Below are 19,178 nucleotides of genomic sequence, written 5' to 3' on the forward strand. Positions count from 1 at the left end.
TTACTTCCTCCAAAATAGCCATTTGGGATGATTAGTTGGCTGGAAATAAAATATTAAAATTATAATATTGGATAAGTCTATTATTCCTGAAAACTAATCTCTGTAGACTTTTATAGGACAAGGTATACCATGTTTGGTAACTTTAAATGTTACCTCACACTTCACTATAAGGCAGTAGTTACTGTGTGATTCCTCTCAACAATCAGCAAAGAAATAAATACAAAAAAATCATGGGAAAGTTTTGTTACATTGTTAAAATCTGCTATTATCTTAAAATACATTAGTTTAAAAGTGTTCATAAAAAATGGCAGAGGTTTTATTTCTAAAAAAAAGCATATTTAATGTCTCCGATCCCAGCCCTGCGCTAAATCAATGAATATGTGCTTCTCCCATCCGTGCGCCGGTCATGTGCCACACTGTAACAGGGTCAAGCTCAAACAGTCCTTTGTGCATCAGTCAATCCTGAAGCTAAACGATGAGCTTTCTAAAAATCAAACAAAATCAATAAGGCCTTAATGGGAGTAGTTGGTCCTTGTTAAATGGTATCTATCTATCTATCTATCTATCTATCTATCTATCTATCTATCTATCTATCTATCTATCTATCTATCTATCTATCTATCTATCTATCTATCTATCTATCTATCTATCTATCTATCTATCTATCTATCTATCTATCTATCTATCTATCCATCCATCCATCCATCTATCTATCTATCTATCTATCTATCTATCTATCTATCTATCTATCTATCTATCTATCTATCTATCTATCTATCTATCTATCCATCACGGTTATTGTACAAAGTAAGACACTATATCAAGCACAGTTTGAACAATAACAGTACGCTTTAATATAGTTAAACACTCCGCTGAAATAAAATTACAGGTTCCATTTAAATTATTGTTAAATGTTATCTAAAAACAAACAGTTCTTAAAGATTAAATACAAATATATTGTACATTATTTGGGAAAAAAAATCTACTGTGACTGTATTTTAATTTTCCCTTCATTTTCTTGGCGTCTGATAAGAAATGTTCATTCAATTTGATTGTAGTTGATGTTTTAAATGTGTTTTAATTATAATGAATTCACTGATTCTTTCACGTAGAACCCACACACAACCCGTGGTACTTGTACACACTGAATATGATATAAATATGGTACATTGGAGGTGCAAAGACCAACTCGTGGATTAATGCTGTAAATGGACAGTCTTAAAAAAATATATTTAAAAACAAAGCCAGAAATAGGCACTAAATTATAATTACGTACTGAGACTTGTAGTGTAAATTGGCCTTAAAGTGTTTGCTTGACAGAGTTTTAGGCTTTTGTGATTTGCTCAGTTTGCTGTGACAAAGTCATACAGGCTTTGTGCCAGACATGCCTGAAGTGCAGAGAGAATCAATACATAGAAGGGCAAGAGGACGTGTGATGACAAAATTATTCGACCCTGCTGAAAAAGCACATTCCTCCGGGTGGACTTGATCCCTTGCTGCTTCCCTTGCTCTGCTGGCTTCAGAGTGTAACCTATCCAAGGTGTTGCTCTTGAATGATAGCATCCATTGACAGTGCAGGAACTCTGTAATATGGTCATTTGTATGTAAATTGTGTGTTTCTGACACCATAATAGTCTGTTGTATTGCACAAGCAGTGCGGCTTTCCGCACTCAGCAATGTTGTACTTCCACACCAAATTGATTGAAGCTGAGGGAAGATGTCAAAAGAGTCAATCAGTTAAGTAGATAGTTGACAAAGAGTACAGAGAGAGGAATGAAGGTCACTCGAGCATGCAGGGATGAGGACAGGCATTCAAGGTAGCTATTTTGGGTTGGATCCAGGTGCTAGCCTCTCTCCCTCAGTATCTGTGGGATAATGCAACAGCTCACCCGAGGCAAACAATTGGGGGCTTACGGCTGACTCCGTTTCTTCATTGTCATTTGAATAAGAATTGACGTGCCATCCTGATGGTGAGACGAGACCACCGAGTGCAGAATACAGAAGGCTGGGGGCAATCTGTCATAATTGTGGCACGACAATACAAATATGGCTTAATGAAGCTGATGCGAGTTGATGGATATTCAGCTTTGGCTTGAGTGCAAAAAGCAGATACAAGCATGGAGAGGAAAACAACAGAGACACTTTGTTTCTAAAGGTCAACAAGTTGGCGAGAAAATCCTTCTCGTTCTGCAGTGATTCATTACCTCAGTAAATATCAAGGCCTTTTGAAAATGATGGTCCCATTTTGAGTCAGAGAAAATAAAACACTGGGTGTTGCCACCGTCACCATCCTAAAACTTTGAACAACTTTTTTTTAAGCTTCGCATTGTGTCCGTCGCTCCAACTTTCACTCCTCCTCACCACTTTTGACGCAACATAAAACAAAGTGGTGACAGTCCAAATACCAAAGTCAAGACTTCAAAGCAATTCCACGGAACAATAACTAACATGACAGAAGCTGAATCCTATTCTTTTATGCACACATTGGTGAAATGGAAGACCCAACAACAATAATTGTGGAACTTCTTTCAACTATCACGCAGGTCCATCCATCCATCCATCCATTTTCTGTACCACTTGTCCTCACAAGGGTCGCGGGGGTTGCTGGCGCCTATCCCAGCTGGCTTCGGGCTGTAGGCGGGGTACACCCTGAACTGGTTGCCAGCCAATCGCAGGGCACACAGAGACTAACAACCATACTCACAATCACACCTATGGACAATTTGGAGTGTCCAATTCACCTGCCATGCATGTTTTTGGAATGTGGGAGGAAACCGGAGTACCCGGAGAAAACCCACGCAAGCACGGGGAGAACATGCAAACTCCACCCAGGAAGGCCGAAGCCCGGACTTGATCTCACAACCTTTGCACTGGGAGGCGGACGTGCTAACCAGTCAGCCACTGTGCCGCCCATCACGCAGGTCATCTTCGCAAATGAGCTATGAATTATCTGACTTAAGAGTTTTTCTCACACACACACACATATATGATTGAGGATCGATGGCGGTCCCCAAGTACCCACAACATCATCCACAATTAGTGATTTTCTTGCATTCCTCATAAACTGTGAGTCTGTTATCCTCACCTGCGCTGAATTTAGATAGCATGAGAGGGGCCGCTTTGACAGGCTGGGATTCAAGTTAAACGTGTTAACTCCCACAATGACGCAAATACATATGTCTAACTGCGCCCAATCTACTAAAATGGAAAAAGAAAAAGGTGCACAGTTGGGTGCAAAAATAGGGCCCTGAATATTACCAGTTTTATGTTGAATTTTAAATGTACAATCAATTTAAAACATAAGAGACGTGATTAATTTATGACACCCAGTGAGAATGGTGACTTTTGGCGGCATGTTTTCGCAAAGCTAAAATCCAGCTAAAACTTTCAGTGAGCCTCACTAAGAGTGACTCTTCTTGCCCCCCAGTATTAGCAAATCTACAGAGCAACTGTTAATTCTCTTGTAGAGATAATAGCAGTGGTCATGTGGTTTGAGACACACTTGGTCCTTTGTGAAGTCTTTTTCCATACACAATAGAAGACTTCAGGTCTTGTGACTTCCCCCACTTGTCAAGAGAAGCACATACATGCTGTCACACGCTTTACTGACTTGTCTTAAAAAGGAAGTCATCCAGACTTCTCTCACAGACAGTCCCAGCTATTATGACACACCTGCAGGGCAAGTCTGGCGTTTTATCACAACCTAGCAGTACTTTAAACAAAAGCAAACCAGAGTAAGTACAGTGACCCACTTCCTAACCTAAATCCTTGAGGTGACTGTAATATCATCTCATTACACAGAGAGAAAATCTGTGAGCATTCAAAAAGATAACACTATGTCCTTTCCTGATTAAATTTTCATTCATTTTTATTATATTTGGTCACGTCTGTTAGTCCTGTATACATATTTACTGTATGTCGTGCAAACATTATTTGGCTAAACCTTTGGGGAAGACGTTTTGTTGGATGACAAATGTATTTATTTTGTCATTCCCAAATGTGCCTTTGTAATGCAGCAATGTCTCCCATAAAAGCAATAATTTTGTTCTGCTGTCATCAGTTTTATTTGTTGTTTTTTTTTTCAATTTGAAACTGCCTCGTATAATATAATTTATCTTAAAAGGGGATATGACCGAGTTTTATCGAACACCTGGGGTTTGAAGTACATGTCACTCTAAATGGCAAAATTCATGGCCAACTAGTGGGAAATGAAAAACTACATTCACTCACTCTGTGTGTGTTCGTGTGTGTGTGTGCGTGCGTGCGTTTTGGAAGGCAATATAGAGGAAATATCGTGTGTTGACAAATAACTCTGATGGGCACTTCTTTTCATTTAATAACATAGAGCTTGTCATCTGCATGGCTTCATTCCAGACATTTTCATCAAGAAACTCTGTTAGTATTGAATGCTTTTTGGTTTGTGAATGGTTGGGATACAACTTAATTACATCCATTAATTAAACAAATCAGTTGCTGGCAAAGACCTGTCACTTCTTGAATTTTAATTGTTCAATTTGGACATGGTTCCTCATTTCTAGAAACGGCAAGGGGAATGCTCCTTTTTCCCAGCATGCTTGTGATCCAGAAAGCTTGCTTCAATTAATTAATGCAGTCAATATTCGGGTTACGGTCAGAATTTTGGTTTGAGGCAACATGTTTAGATGCGTGGCGGACAGAGTTAATCCCGTTTACATGCTCATTTGGGCGAAATTAATTAACGTAATTAAGTAAAAAAAAATATTTTCCGCTTTTAACTTACTATACATTTAATGGCAGACATTATATTTATGGTACTCACCACGCTAATAAATGTAGTAGTCGGTTTCCTCCTCGTTCCGGCAGTATGGTTCTTTGTTGCGAGCGTCATCTTTGATGATGTTACCAGCTTGAGTATTTCCGGTTGGTTACAGGCCAGAAGCACGGACTTTTATAGGCCTACTTGTATTTGTTGTATGTGTATACAGGCACAAGCTGTGGCGTTTTTGCCGTAGAGACACAAAATAATGTGAAAACGCAGCGGAGAAATCAATGTATTCAAGGGAGGCTCTTTTAGCAAGTAGGATGGAGCCACGCATGCAAGTTGTGACTACATAGACCAAGATTCCTTGCAAATCAAATAAGCGAAGAAGAAGAAAAGATGACGACGAAGAAAATAGCCAGCATGCGCACAGCAAAAAACAATGCCCCATTTGATCGAGGTATTCCAAATGCGTTTATATGAGCAAGAATTCCGGTTATGCAAGGGGTAACCCAGGGGTCTTATTCGGGTTATTGCGCGTGTTTACATGACCTTACAAAACTCGAATATTGCTCATATTTGGGTTTTAAAAGGGTTATTGCCTGCATGTAAAAATAGTCACTGAATTTGGTATGGAAGCGATAGAGAGCTGTGGCAGTCAGTTTGAATCGCTTCAGCTGTTTCTTTTCTTTCTTTGAGTTAAGATTCAAAATTAAGATGAGAAACAACCGTTTGCTAAGAGCTATGCCAGTATTTTGGAAGTAAGTACAGCAAATTCTGTAAAGCAAATTTTACTCTAAACTGAGCTGATTTGGTCCCACAATTTACAATTGCAAGAGACTTAAAAAAAAATTTAGTGAAAATCTCTGCTTGCAAAATTTACTTTTAGGTTTTTTTCATGTGATAGGCAAATGCTCTCATACACACTAAAAATACTTTGAGTAATATTGACTCTAAATAGAGCTTACGGCCATACTACCCTGAGAACGCCCGATCTCGGAAGCTAAGCCGGAATGGGCCTGGTTAGTACTTGGATGGGAGACCGCATGGGAATACCAGGTGCTGTAAGCTTCTGCGATTGGCTGGCAACCATTTTAAGGTGTACCCTACTGCCCGAAGCCAGCTGGGATAGGCGTGACCCTTGTGACGAAAATGGATGGATGGATGACTGAATATTTTTCTCTCTTCTAATTGTATATTTTACTCAATTTAAAGAGTAAAAATTACTCGACAGAATTTACTGCGCTGGCAAAGGCAACATCAATGTTAAGAATTAAAATAATGTGAATATTTAATTAAAAATGTTCCTAAAAACTGTTTAACATTGCATCAAATAAAACAATATTTATTCGTTTTAAGTTAAATGTGAGAACTCATTAGTATTTTTTTACTCAGCAGACTCAATAGACACATCACCATTAACTGTCACTATAATGCCCTACACGTGCACAACATACTGAAAGAAAACCGGGCCATGAATGTGTCCCTCGGTGACAGACAAACAAACACAATGTTGTCGCAATTTATATAGAGACGGGGACGGTTGGGCATGCCAAACATGTTGTGCAAAACTGAAAGAGTCAGGTCAGACACTGACCCCAGCCATGTTGTGTTTTTATAACCCCCCAGCCTTTAAAAACAAACTCCCTCCCTAGCAGCGGGCTTAAATTCTCTGCACTTTTCCGCCATATGAAGTTGTTACTTGGCATGCAAGCATGTATCGCAAGACCAGTCTTGTAATCTGCGTTTCCAGTTTTAATTAGGAGTTCCAAGATAGTTAACCTCTGACTAATCCATCTGACTAGCGGGATGTCAGCATGTTGCTTTTCATAGGTTTAACGATGCCCGGTAACACCTCCTTTTTCACGAGTGCTGCACCCCTTTATCCATTCCAGGTGTTCCCATAATTCACACGGCCCCAAATACCATAATGACATTCCTGAACTTCAGAGGCACAGCAGCAGATGAGAGTGTAGATTTATGGCCTGCTGATGGACAGCACAAGGGGGAGTGCAGCATGGGTGAGAAAGAGCAAAGGGTGACTTCAAAGAACAGGAAGTAGTGTTGTTGTTGTTTTCGACAATGCTCCTTCAGAAATATTCACAATTCTCCCATGTGCTGTGCTTTTGACAGTTGCAGTGTTTAATCACTACTTTGCACACATTCAATATAGGTTTGATTTCACTTTTTATCCTCCACGACAAGAGCAGCAGGCAGCTCACCGAGTGTCCCATTTAAGATTTGTCCATCTCTCATACACACATAATTATGAAAGACAAGATTTAGCTTTTCATTTCTCATGATTTCAAAGGTGACACTTTGTGGATTGCCTCCAATTTTCCTATTTTGCACCTGGATACAATTTATCCCTCGCTGTAAAATGCCACATCTCCCTTGAGCTATAGCTGGTGACTTTGGTTGTATAATCCAAGGTCATATAGAAATGAGTATCTAGCTCTGTGCTGCTCAAATAGTGGGGCGGAAACAATGGCATATAACTTCCAATGTATCCCAATATAGCATTTTTCCTTAAAATATCATGAAATTAATGGCTATTTTATATTTTTTAATTGATAATTTCTTGTTCCTGATCGGCCACAAAAGGCGTCACGAGTGGTATCGGCCTGATACCGATACCTGGTATCGGTACATGCCCATCCTTACTATTTATTATTGGAGAGTTGTTTTTTGATGATGGGGGGATTCTTATTCCTATAAGGTGGAGAAAGTTAGAGAAAATATCTAAGAAGCACTGTTGTGCATGTGTGCTTGTGTTATACTGCAGCAGCTCTTGGTTTGTAACAGTGATAGCTGTGCAGAGACTTTTTTTTCTCAGATCTGCCTCTGAACGATTGGGTGACAAAAACTACATATTTCATGGAATTGTGCTTAACAATGCCAGATAACACAAAAAGTAGAAAGAGTACGGACATGAACACCTTGCTTGTTTTCAGCTCTGTCAAGCATTTCTTTCTGCAAGTAAAAGACACATGATGAATACCAAAATAAACATGATAAGACTTCAGTTTTGCTTTCCTATTGGTTGTCATCATTAAAGAGACAATCGTGTTCCACTTCTGGATGTTATTTCCAGGAACGAGGGTGATTCAAAAGGCACTGTCTGATCATTTTCACTGCTCTCTCCGAAGTATAATCTGCCAGTTTGGCCAGTCAGTCTTTAAAAGCAGTAAATTCTAGTGTCACTGCAACACTATAGAGGCGATTTATATTCTAATTCATATATGTACTATTATACTTGACTGTATATTACTTATAGTATCATTAGCTATAGTTGGGAATCAAAGTATTCATTGCTCACGGTGCAGTTTTACTTAAAGTGTTTATATTGATTCTTCTTAAATTTGTCACATGTCTGTAGGCGGTCATTGTGTTGAGCTGCAAAAGTGCAAAAGCACAATTCCGGACTTGTGTGCTTGCCCTAACGTGACACAGAGAAAGTATAAATAGAGGCGGCCCACATATTGTGCCGGACAGAATGTGGCATCTACTGTGCAAAGTGTTTGAGAACCTCCTAACTCTTCTTCATTTCTCTCCCCTCCCCCTACCCCTACCCCCTCCCCCTCGCACCTTTCATTCTTCCCAGTGATCCCTCCCTTCCTCTACCCGTTCCCCCATTTGTCTCTTTGTAGTTTCCCACCATTTCCTTTTCTCTCTCCATCTCATTCCATTCGTCTGCCTCCTTCTAATTGCCCCTGTGCTTTCCCCCTTCACACTTACTGCCACACATCTGTTGCCATGTGTTGAGTGTTGTGGAAGGGACCCAATTATTTTTGAGGCAACGAGATCTTGTTTCAAAACATACAGTGGGAACTCGAGAAGGAAGAAAGACGAACAGGAATGACGGGAAATATGTGAGGATAGTTAAAAGGATGATATGTGTCCCTCCAATGATTGAAATCCTGATTCCATATTTACATTTGTTAACAAATTCTTCCTCAGGGAGCTACACATGCATGCAAATACAAGTTAATCCCTTGGGATTAAGCGCTGTATTTGCAAGGCAATTTTGAAAAGGATTGCAACTCGGTGAGAGATAAAAGCAGTCGTTGTGATTCTCTGCAGGTTATTCCGCAACCAAAGCCCATGCTAATGATTTCGAGCTCCAATTCTCTGCTCTCACTCATCCTGAGCAAAGTCATTTGAATTTTTCTCTATTATGTCTGGTAACACGTCACACAGTTGCATGACCTTTTGCGTTAATACAGTGCATAGGAATGACACCGAAAGGATCTGTTGCGGCATCCTTCCATTTGCTGCCTACGTTCAACCACTGTACTAGCTTTTGTTTTTCCCAGAAGCACACCACTTAATCTGTTAATCTGCTTTCACTGTGACTAGTCTTGAATTCATTCAGAGACAGGGGACAAAGAGTGGCAGACTGCAAGGCATGTACACATACACGCGCGTGCACACATACACAAAAACACTGGGTCACGATGGCAACCAAATTATTGAGCATCTTAACAGTCATTAAATTTAATTTTTTGTAATGATTTGCCCTTCCTTTGTTCTTCATCTACCCTTTCCTTTTCATCCTATGCTTTTCATAGCTCCCCCCATCTGCTTTGACAGGTAGTTTTCCATTAATGTTTGCTGACACAGCACTGTGTTCGCCCTCTGGCAGGCCAATCATTGCTTTAAGAGTTGACAGTGGAGATTCACAGTATAGGATAGAGGGCGAGAGGGAGGGGCTGCAGGAAGATGGCAGCCTGTCCAACTGTCAATCGGGAAAAACGCTGCAGGTCATCTTTTCATCCTTTTGTTTGCTTGCAGACTGCTTTCTCATCTGTGAAGATGGAATTCTATCTCTATCTTTTCACTCAGCACCTTACTGGCTCCTCCACACAACCACCCGACCCTTTTGCTAAACCTGTTCTTGCCTTTCAAAGCTGTTCTCACGTTTTTTTTTTCAGTTTTTCATTTTCACTTGTGTTCTCTCCTCCATGCGGTGATATCAGTAACACATGAGCCAAAGATTCTCCTTTTTTTTTTTATTAGAAAAGGTTGCATGAGTAAAAATGGAGTAAATGTAACCCACCTTTAAATCTCTAATTACCTCAGTTATAGAGCCAAATGCATTTACAGTCACTCATCTTCCCCCGTATTAAGGAGAGAAATAAGGCAAATGCTGCCAACTTTTGACTGACAGGTGCATGTTACCTTCAGTTCACTGCCAGCTTTTTGGCCATTGGACATGTTATCTTCCATGCAAAAAAAAGAAGAGGTTTATATCTGTGTGTTTTTTTGGGGGGAATATGTTTACCATTTATTTTCCAAACAAGTGTGATAATCAAGGACGCATCTGTCGAGGAAGGACGCATCTGTGCAGACTTAAGTCTGGGATTGATAACGATATGAATCAATGATTATCATAATCAATGTATATGACTGATGCGTATAGTAAGAATCAATGGGGACGGGTTACTAATAAGCCATGGCTTCTACCCGTCAGCCCTTCTTTCGGATGATATCGATGTAACTTGTAATAATGTGTCCGAAAGGAAAAAATGAATAAAACAAAAAAACGCTCAAGGAGATCATGAGCATATTCTTTTTAAGTTTCACTGGGTAGGAACTCAATATTTGAAAAGCCGGCAAAAATAGAGCCACGAAACACGACTACAAAGCAGACTCCCTGTCACCGCATCAATTGATTTTGCATACCTTAATCCTGCAAAACTGACCAATTACTATATATTGTAAAACTAAAAAATAAAGCTTTTACTGCAGACACCAACGAGTACGAGTCACATTTTACTGCGGTTATCATAATCTCAACTGAAGCCAATCATGAGGCCATTCATTTTTATGTCAACACAAACTCGTCATTCGTCAATTATGTCCTCAAACGTGTCTGCCTGTTATTTCTCATGAATTAACTTTGATTGTGCTTGAAGGTTAGGTGAGAATAAAATATGATAATGTGTGAAACAGCCCAGCAGAGATAATGACATGAATACTACCTGTATATTAATGTGACGGTCACAATAACTTTGAATCGCTTTGAAGTAAACAACTGGAACTGGCCCCTGATTGGAGCCTAATAGTTTTTTCCCCTCATCTTTTTTCTATTCAACATGCAATCTGCATTGGACATATGCCTACTGAGAACACATTACTTGAGTTAAAAGAGAAAAGAAAAGCAAGGAAACCGATGTTCATGAACATTTCTGTCCTACAATAGTTCATCATTACAAAAAAAAAAATCACTTCAAATTTTAAGGGTCTTTGCATTTGGATTTTACAGTTAATTTTTTTTGTAGCAATAAGTGCATTACTAATGCAATGTTGATTATTCATATTTGGTGCAATGTCCTTTTTTTTTTTTAGCTAGTAATTCATTTCAAACGTCTACTAGGGCCAAAAACAACAAGTGGCTAGCAAAATCTCCCTGGGGCGGCTAACAAAAGCAGCTACCAGGAGAAGCTACCAAAAGATAGAGAGAACAAAGCAGAGGGAAACAAGCAGCAGGAGCGTGAATCATGAGACTCAGCGATGACCAGAGCTGGGCACTTCCATCTCTCTTATTTTCGGCAAGTGTCCACATTTTCTGCGTGTGTTTTATGATGCGAAGCCTCGTAATAACACACGGACTGAGAAGGACTGTCTGAACTCACCCCGATCGACGGACGAAAACCTGCTTAAGTTATAACATTATCGAGGCTGAAAAGGTGGGCACTCGCCAAAAATGTAGGGGTCTGCCTGTCAACGACAAGAAGCGATAAGAGACGGAAGTGCCCACCTCTGGCGACAACCACCTGCAGGACCGAGCTGTGGAAGTTAAGCGTCGGTCAACCCATTGTGTCTGACAATAACTGCGAGCACCTACATTTACCAAGTTCTTCTCTTTGGGGTATCCATAGCAGAAAGATGGCCGCAAAACATGTCAACTTTCTATAAAGCGGTACGTGACCTATGTAATATAATTAGCGATTAATCGACCTGTGATTATATATTTTTTTAATATTTATGTTGATGTGATAGAACATATTTGTTTTGCACATTATTGTACATTTTGTACATAGTGGGTTTTTAAAACAAATGAATTCTTAGTTCACCACTAGATGGCGCTAAGTAATACAATTATATAATTTTATAGTTAGATGAAATTTTTCTGGTTAATGCGATGAAATGAAATCAAACCAAAACCAGTTCATTTTTATCCCTACCATTGCCAGGATGCCACACATCAGGGAGGAGAGAGGAGTATTGACCACATTTAGGGGGCTGCTTAGAGGCATCACGGGAAAAACACTGAATGTCATTACTGTAAAACACAAATCTTTTTCCTTGTGTCCTCAGCCATCCATAATGGCTGGACAGAAGTGTGCATGACAGTTGGAAATACTGAGGTTATACTGTTCATATTTTTTTACGGTAACATAACTAATACTATATTATATATTTGCTATATTGCTATCCATCCATCCAACCTCTTTGCCACTTGTCTTCAATAGGGTTGCAAGTGAGTCGGAGCTTATGTCAGCTGACTTTGGGCGAGAGGCAAGGTACACCCTGTAGGCTACTGGACACACAGATCTCTACAAGCTGGGCAGCACAGTACAAGTCTGTTCCATGGCAGCCCCATCAATTTAATTTCTGTCTTGATGCCAAATACCACAGCACCGCATCTGGAGTCCATGCCTCAGTGGGCTCAAACTATTTTGGCACCAATAGGCTGACCTAGACAATATTAGGCAGGTGCTTATGATGATCCAGACCAGTAAATTCTACTTAAATTGGATTTTATTTCATCTTAAACCCCAGAGGACCACAGATAAGCTTCCCACTACCATCTTTAATTTCCACTAATCATGTACGGTGATCCCCAGACACTCAATTTCTCCCTCTCTGAGAGAAGAGTCAACCATAAAAACAGAAAACTGCTCCTTGTATATCACTGCCCTACAATTAGTGGCGTAAGAGAGTTACCCTGATCACAGAGTGTGTGGAAGAGGTTGATAGCAAGTTAGGATCAAACAAGATAGGCAGGGATGGTGCAGTCAATGCCAAGACACTGAAGCAGTGCAGAACATGAAAAGATTCTGACTTACAAGTACAGCTACAACAAATGGATACTGAATCTCTCGCTTCTAATCTAAACATACAAAGGAGGTCTTCTTAGCCATTTACTGAAATAAGAATTTATCGTTAATGAGGCAACATTTAGAATAGGTTGTTCATTTAGATGTTCATTTAGTCAAAAAAAAGGGAAACAATTATTACATTAAATTAATGTTCTATTGTATTTCTCTGGTCTGCTTTACATTGATTTTCTTTTTCAATCCAATAATGTCATGAAGACTTAATCGTTAAAATTGATAAAATAGCCAATTTGCGTATTTCCTATTCAAATACATAGATGGAATAGAGGCATTGAACATTAAGTGCAATTTTTGGGGGAAGCAGACAGTATGAGTTGATTTACACAATACATGTAAAAACACCTAGGATGCATTGACAGAGTGGGACAGATTCTGAACTGGAGCACATAGAATCAATTTGAAATGGACAATTTTGAGTCAAACTTTAAGATGCCATAATTAAATTGATCTTCAGATGCTTAAAATACATTATATCCAGGAACACCAAAGTAAAGTGTTTTATTGGCAAACAGAATACAAATTTGATTTCATTAAGTTTTACAAACCCTCCAAAGCACATGAATATATATTTTCTTTGACATCCCTGTAAACGTTTGAGCTATAAAAGTTTTGTGTGTATATGGATTTCTTTTGGACAATTGTTCGTAGCGTTATCAGTGTAGCATAAAGTAAGGGAATATGTGTTTGGTAGACCATTTCTTAGTTAACTATATTTTACAGTTGGAAAGCCTGTTTATTTTTCTGCTAATGCCAAGTTGTTTATTATGCTGTTGCAATTGATTATTATTTGGTGTGTTGGATAATTGAAGTTTTTAGTAACAAGACACGATGTTAATTTCTTAATTTATTCATTCATTTGACAATCAGGAGGCAGGAATTTTTGAATTATTTGCCATTTAGAATAGTAACAACTCATTTGACTTATTTTGGACTGAACATTTCAAGAAATCCTGAGCAATTATTTAAATTAAACTTTTTGCACGCTATAGATAAACTTAAAAATAATATAAGAAATTGGAATTTGCTGCCTCTTTCATTGATAGTCATATTAATGCCATAAAATTGGTTATACTCCCATAGGTTTCTATATCTGTTTCAAAACCTTCATATATATTTGCCATCTACATATTTTAAACAGCTAGATTCTGTTATTAATTCATTTATTTGGGCATATAAGCGTCCTCGTATTTCCAAAATTCATTTACAAAAGGACAAAAAGGAAGGTGGTTTAGGTCTTCCTCTACTTAAACACTACTACTGGGCCGCTAATTTGAGGGTCCTTACTTTTTGGCAGTTGAATTCCAATATGGAAGACCAAAGTCATATCAACCCACTATGGGTAAAAGTTTAATCCATATTGGCTTCAGGTACATCCCTTCCAGCATTGCTTTTTTTTTTTTATAGTCAATTACTTATTAAACAAACAGTTGGCAATTTCATTCTTAAAAGTTCCATAAAAATGTTGACGCAGATTAAAAAAAAAACTTTAGTTTCCCAAAGGTTTCAATCTATGCTCCGTTAACAAAAAACGACATGTTTAAACCTGGGTCGATGGTCAGGGTTTTTGAGGATTGGAGAGAGAGAGGACTTAATACTATAAGTGATGTATATTGCGACAATAAATGTTCTCCTTTTTCTGAACTTCAAGAAAGATACCATCTTCCCCATTCACATTTTTTTTTCGCTACCTCCAAATGAGACATTTTGTGCAGGATCATATTCCAGAATTCATAGCCAAACCATCATGCAGCTTTTATGATTTTTTTTACTTCTGCAGCCACAGTCGAAACATTTGAACCCTCGCTTTATTAGTGTTTTTAAAACACCGGTGGATACCAGTTATCTTAGAGAAGCCTGGGCTGTAGATTTAGGTGTTGATGTTTCAGAAGAGTTATGGAAGGAAGGACTGGTTAGCATACAAACATGTTCTATTAACTCCAGGTACAGACTAATTCAATTCAAAGTTTTACATCTGTGTCTCCTTTGTGTGATAGATGTGGTACTGCTGAAGGCTCACTTGCACATTTGTTTTGGCTTTGCCCTGTACTGAATTTTTTTGGTCTGAAATATTTGATTGGTTTTCTAAACCATGTAAAATAGTGGTTCAGTCAGATTGTAAACTGGCAAAATTTGGGTTGACCTTTCCCTTTCACCAAAAAAAGGTTCCCAAGATCAGTATGGTTGTAGTCAAGAAATGAACATTACTAAGTTGGAAAACTCCACAAGCCCCATGTTTCAATAGATGGCTAAATGAAATGACACAGTATGTAAGGCTGGAGCGGATTCGTTTTGATAAAAATAATTTAGGAGATACATTTGTAAAAGTGTGGGAACCCTTTTTGATACTGCTCAATTGCTAATTATGAACCACCAAATATTTGATTTCTAGTCACTAGTGTTATAAGATCTGCTGCTGTCCGTTTAAATGTATCTACATTTAAATGTTTTCGCTTTGTGTGCAAATTTGTGACAATCCACCAGTTTTTTTTTTTCATTCTGTGTTTGTTTGTTTGTTTGTTGTTGTTTTTTCTTGTATTTGTTCTATTGTATGGGGGAATTTTTTTAATAAATATAAAAAAAACAATCAGGACAGCCTGGCACTTCCTCCGGGGACAGCGTTTGAGCGGGATTAGGGGTTGCTATAACACCATCAGGAATCTGTGTAGCCCCAGTTTAGCCACTTCTGCACTTTATTTTATATTTAAAAAATATATTAATAATTAATTTTCTCAGACATCATATGTATCTGTCAAGCTACCCTTTAGCACCAAAAATCCTGGAGTCGTACCTGACCACCTCACGCTGGTCAGCAGCATGGTCACACAATGCTGTGGGGTGACATACCATTCTTGCACAACGTGGTTGTGTTGGTCACTCTGGCATGAACAGCACTCCAAAGCTCATCCCACAAGTGTTCTGTGGGGTTGAGATCAGGTCATTCCATCCTCACCACTGCATAAATCTGGAAGTAGTCTTTGATAAACCCCACCTTGTGGGGTGAGCATTGTCATTGTCTAACCTTGCCTATAAGCTGAATTCTCATGGTATTTGTGAGTTCACAAACCCCCGCCCCGAGTATCCATCTTGTACCAAGCCCGCTGATTTTCACCGATCCGAACCACTGGTGGTTTGAACCAATCACAAAGCAACAGTGTGTTTGGGGGTGGGTTATGCGGCTGTGATGAAAACAAGAAGCGCAGAGGCAGTGGGTAACTACTTCTTGTGCGGCAGTGTGGAACAGTGGTAGAGTGGTCGTCTCCCAACCCAGGACTTGTGGGTTTGATCCCATGCCATTATGACCACGTCAAAGTATCCTTGCACAAGATACTGAACACCCAGTTGCTCCTTATACTGTGTCATCAGTAGGTGAATGAGTAGTAGAATCAAAAAGAGCTTTGAGGGCCTTGTAAGGGTGCAAAATAAATGAAGTACCATTTTTAATCCACCTCCATGGTGACGTTGCGCAACCTTGCGACCACCCAGAGAGCATGCTGAGGCGGACTGACCAATGTCTGTGTGTTGTGTGTATGGCTTAAAACCAGGCAATGTATTTTTAGCATGTGTGAGCTTTAGGAAATCAACCTCCATGAAATGTGCCTGAACTTCTGGTTCTGAAATGCTTAGGAGTTGGTCCAAAAATTGTCACTGCTCAGCCATTTTTCCTAAATTGAGTGGGCATGTAGACCCACAGCAAAGTCAGTCTGCTTGTTGCGAGGGCCTTTCAAAGGAGTTTGCATGCACATACAGACAAGCCACATTCAGTAAAAGTCCAACTTAAACCATGTCACAGAAAATATTCCCTCTGTAAAACAACATTTTCTTTTAGATTCATCATGATTCATCTTTTTGATTCATTCAGTAATATTAGGGAAGTACTGTTTATATTTACCGTCTACCTTTTATGTCCCTCTTGTCCCCTGCTGCTCGCACTCATACACACATCGAAAACAAAACATTCAACGTTTTTCATAAAGAATTAAAATGTGTGTGCTGTTTGTTTGTGGGCGGGATTGTTAATGTATTCAGATATATTAAGAACCAAATTTACCAGCCGGTACTTAAAGTAGGGCCTACTTAATCAGGCAGCAGATTTGATATGCCGACTTTAAATTACTTTACCTCCTTGTGGTGATGAAGTACAGAAATATGAAGATAAGCTGGATAAGATAATGATAGCATTACAGTTGACAGCTATGACAAGTTAGGGGAGAAAAACAACAGCATCCACAAAGTGATGAAGAGGAAAAAATGAGTAGCCAGGAAATTAACATATAATTGCGATTGGGGACAAAAAAAGGGACTAAATCACTCTAAGATGTCCTGGAGGACATCCCATCTAAAGATGACCAATGAACTGAAAAGCAGTAAAACAAAGTTAAAATGATGCATAAGGCAAGTACAGGTTTCGCATCCATTCTTCTAGCAAAAAAATATGAAACCTCACACTCCTTCTTTCTTGTTTGGAGTATTACACTGCTTCTTTCTTACTTGTGTTTATTTGCAAATGAAAGAGGTATGGGCCTCCTTTTGCCCAATGCCAATTGGATTCATATCAATTAACCAAGGATGGATGGGTCCTGACCTTTTGTTTACTCTTCCAGTCCTAAAATATTTCACATATACTGGCAATGGCTGAAAAGTGAATGCAATCATATGACGTCAGCATATATCATGCAGAGCAATATTTGATTTTTGCAGCTAACTGTATTTTCGTTGAGCCACCATAAAAACCTGACTTGTAGCTATCTATCATTGGAAGCAATCCCCTTCTCTTTGGCAAGAATACCACCATTCTCCTCTTGGAGTAGAGACTCTCATCTTTCTTGGAACATTATTTATGGTTGTTTATGGCATGTCCTTCAAATCAGAGGGAGGACAACAATTATTGGCCAAATCCTGCTTTTGTGAAGAAGATCAGCTCTGCAGCCTCTTTGGAGCACAATACACAGAACAGTTAGAATGTCTCTTCTTTCTGTTGACCTAGACATCTATTGCTTTTCCATTGTCTGTCAGGGCTGGCCTATGAAGAAAAAAGAACAGAAGGAGAAAGCAGCAGGAAACTTCACTTAATACCTACTTTAAAATGCACATTATGTCTACCAATTAAACCAAAACATTTCCTGCTTCCCGAGGTTGATAAACATAGCCCATTTATGTGTCATAACTTTGTACAAAGTACACTCTAAAAACAGTTGAGTCAAAAGTAACCCAATTATGGATAAAAAATGGACCAATCCACTTTATGGGTCAATTTGACCCAACTTTCTGGGTTTAAAATTATATATATTTTTTAATGACCCAAGTAAAGGATCTGACCAATATTTATGAGTTGTTTTACGCTGAAAGACCCATTTCTTAACTAAAACTTGGGGCAAATCGACCAAAGTAGAGGATCAGCCCAGTTTTTGACCGATAGTTGGGTTATTTTTGACCCAACTTTTTTTAGAGTGTATAATGTAGATTTGGTGTGGGGGCAATGCAAATTTTATGTCCTCTTCATATACATAAAAAGTATACTGTAGGCTATTGAATACAACATTGGTTTTTGCTCTTATTTTTCATGAGCAGAATGCAAAGAGCTAAGATTTTGTGCAAAATCAAATGCCTATTCCTCTCAAATATTGTTCATAATATGTGAGCGCTTCTCCTTTGCTGAAATAATTCATCCACCTCATGGGTGCGGCATATATTAAGATGCTGATTAGACATCATGGTTATTATTGCACAGGTGTGCCTTAGGCTGTCTATAAAAAAAAAAACTGCCATTCTAAGATGTGGAGTGCTATCACACAGCACAAGGATGTTGTAAATTGTGAAGGAGCGTGTACTTGGTATGCTGACTGCAGCAATGTCCATCAAGGTTCTCGTGAATTTAATATTCATTATATCATAAGCTAATTTAAGAAAATTCAGTAGAACTGTACATCCAACCTGTCTCACAATTGCCGACCACAACAACACCCCAGCACAGGATTTTTACATCGAAAGTTGTTATCTGCAAGATCGTCTGAAACAAGCCATCTGGAAAACTGTTTACAGAAACAAGTTTTTTTTCCCCCTAAATCCTCAGAAACTGTCTTATGCAAGCTCATTTTCATGCTTGTCATTCTCATTATGGTCTCAACCTGAGTGCAGTTAATTTACTAAACTAAACTAAAATAAAATAAAATAAAATTGAAAGCTTGACCAATATGCATTTCTAACAACATAACATCTAGGAATACAAGTACTTAATAAAATGAAGAAGGTCTGCTTGTTTTTGTCTTCATCAGTAACATTTAGCATCTGGAATAAAGCATGTTTTGTATTCAACA

The 19,178-nt window shown here is 38.8% G+C and overlaps 1 protein-coding gene and 1 pseudogene across 1 annotated transcript in view; one reads left to right on the top strand and one right to left on the bottom strand.

Annotated features, from left to right (window-relative positions):
* Positions 1-19,178, bottom strand: part of LOC147176480 (inactive serine protease PAMR1-like) — a 111,826-nt gene that overhangs the window by 58,140 nt on the left and 34,508 nt on the right. The window lies entirely within an intron of this gene.
* Positions 5,701-5,809, top strand: LOC147176482 (5S ribosomal RNA; annotated as a pseudogene).

Source organism: Leptonotus elevatus, chromosome 4, assembly GCF_054856555.1.
Source record: "Leptonotus elevatus isolate MCC_2025b chromosome 4, RoL_Lele_1.0, whole genome shotgun sequence".
NCBI lineage: Eukaryota > Metazoa > Chordata > Actinopteri > Syngnathiformes > Syngnathidae > Leptonotus > Leptonotus elevatus.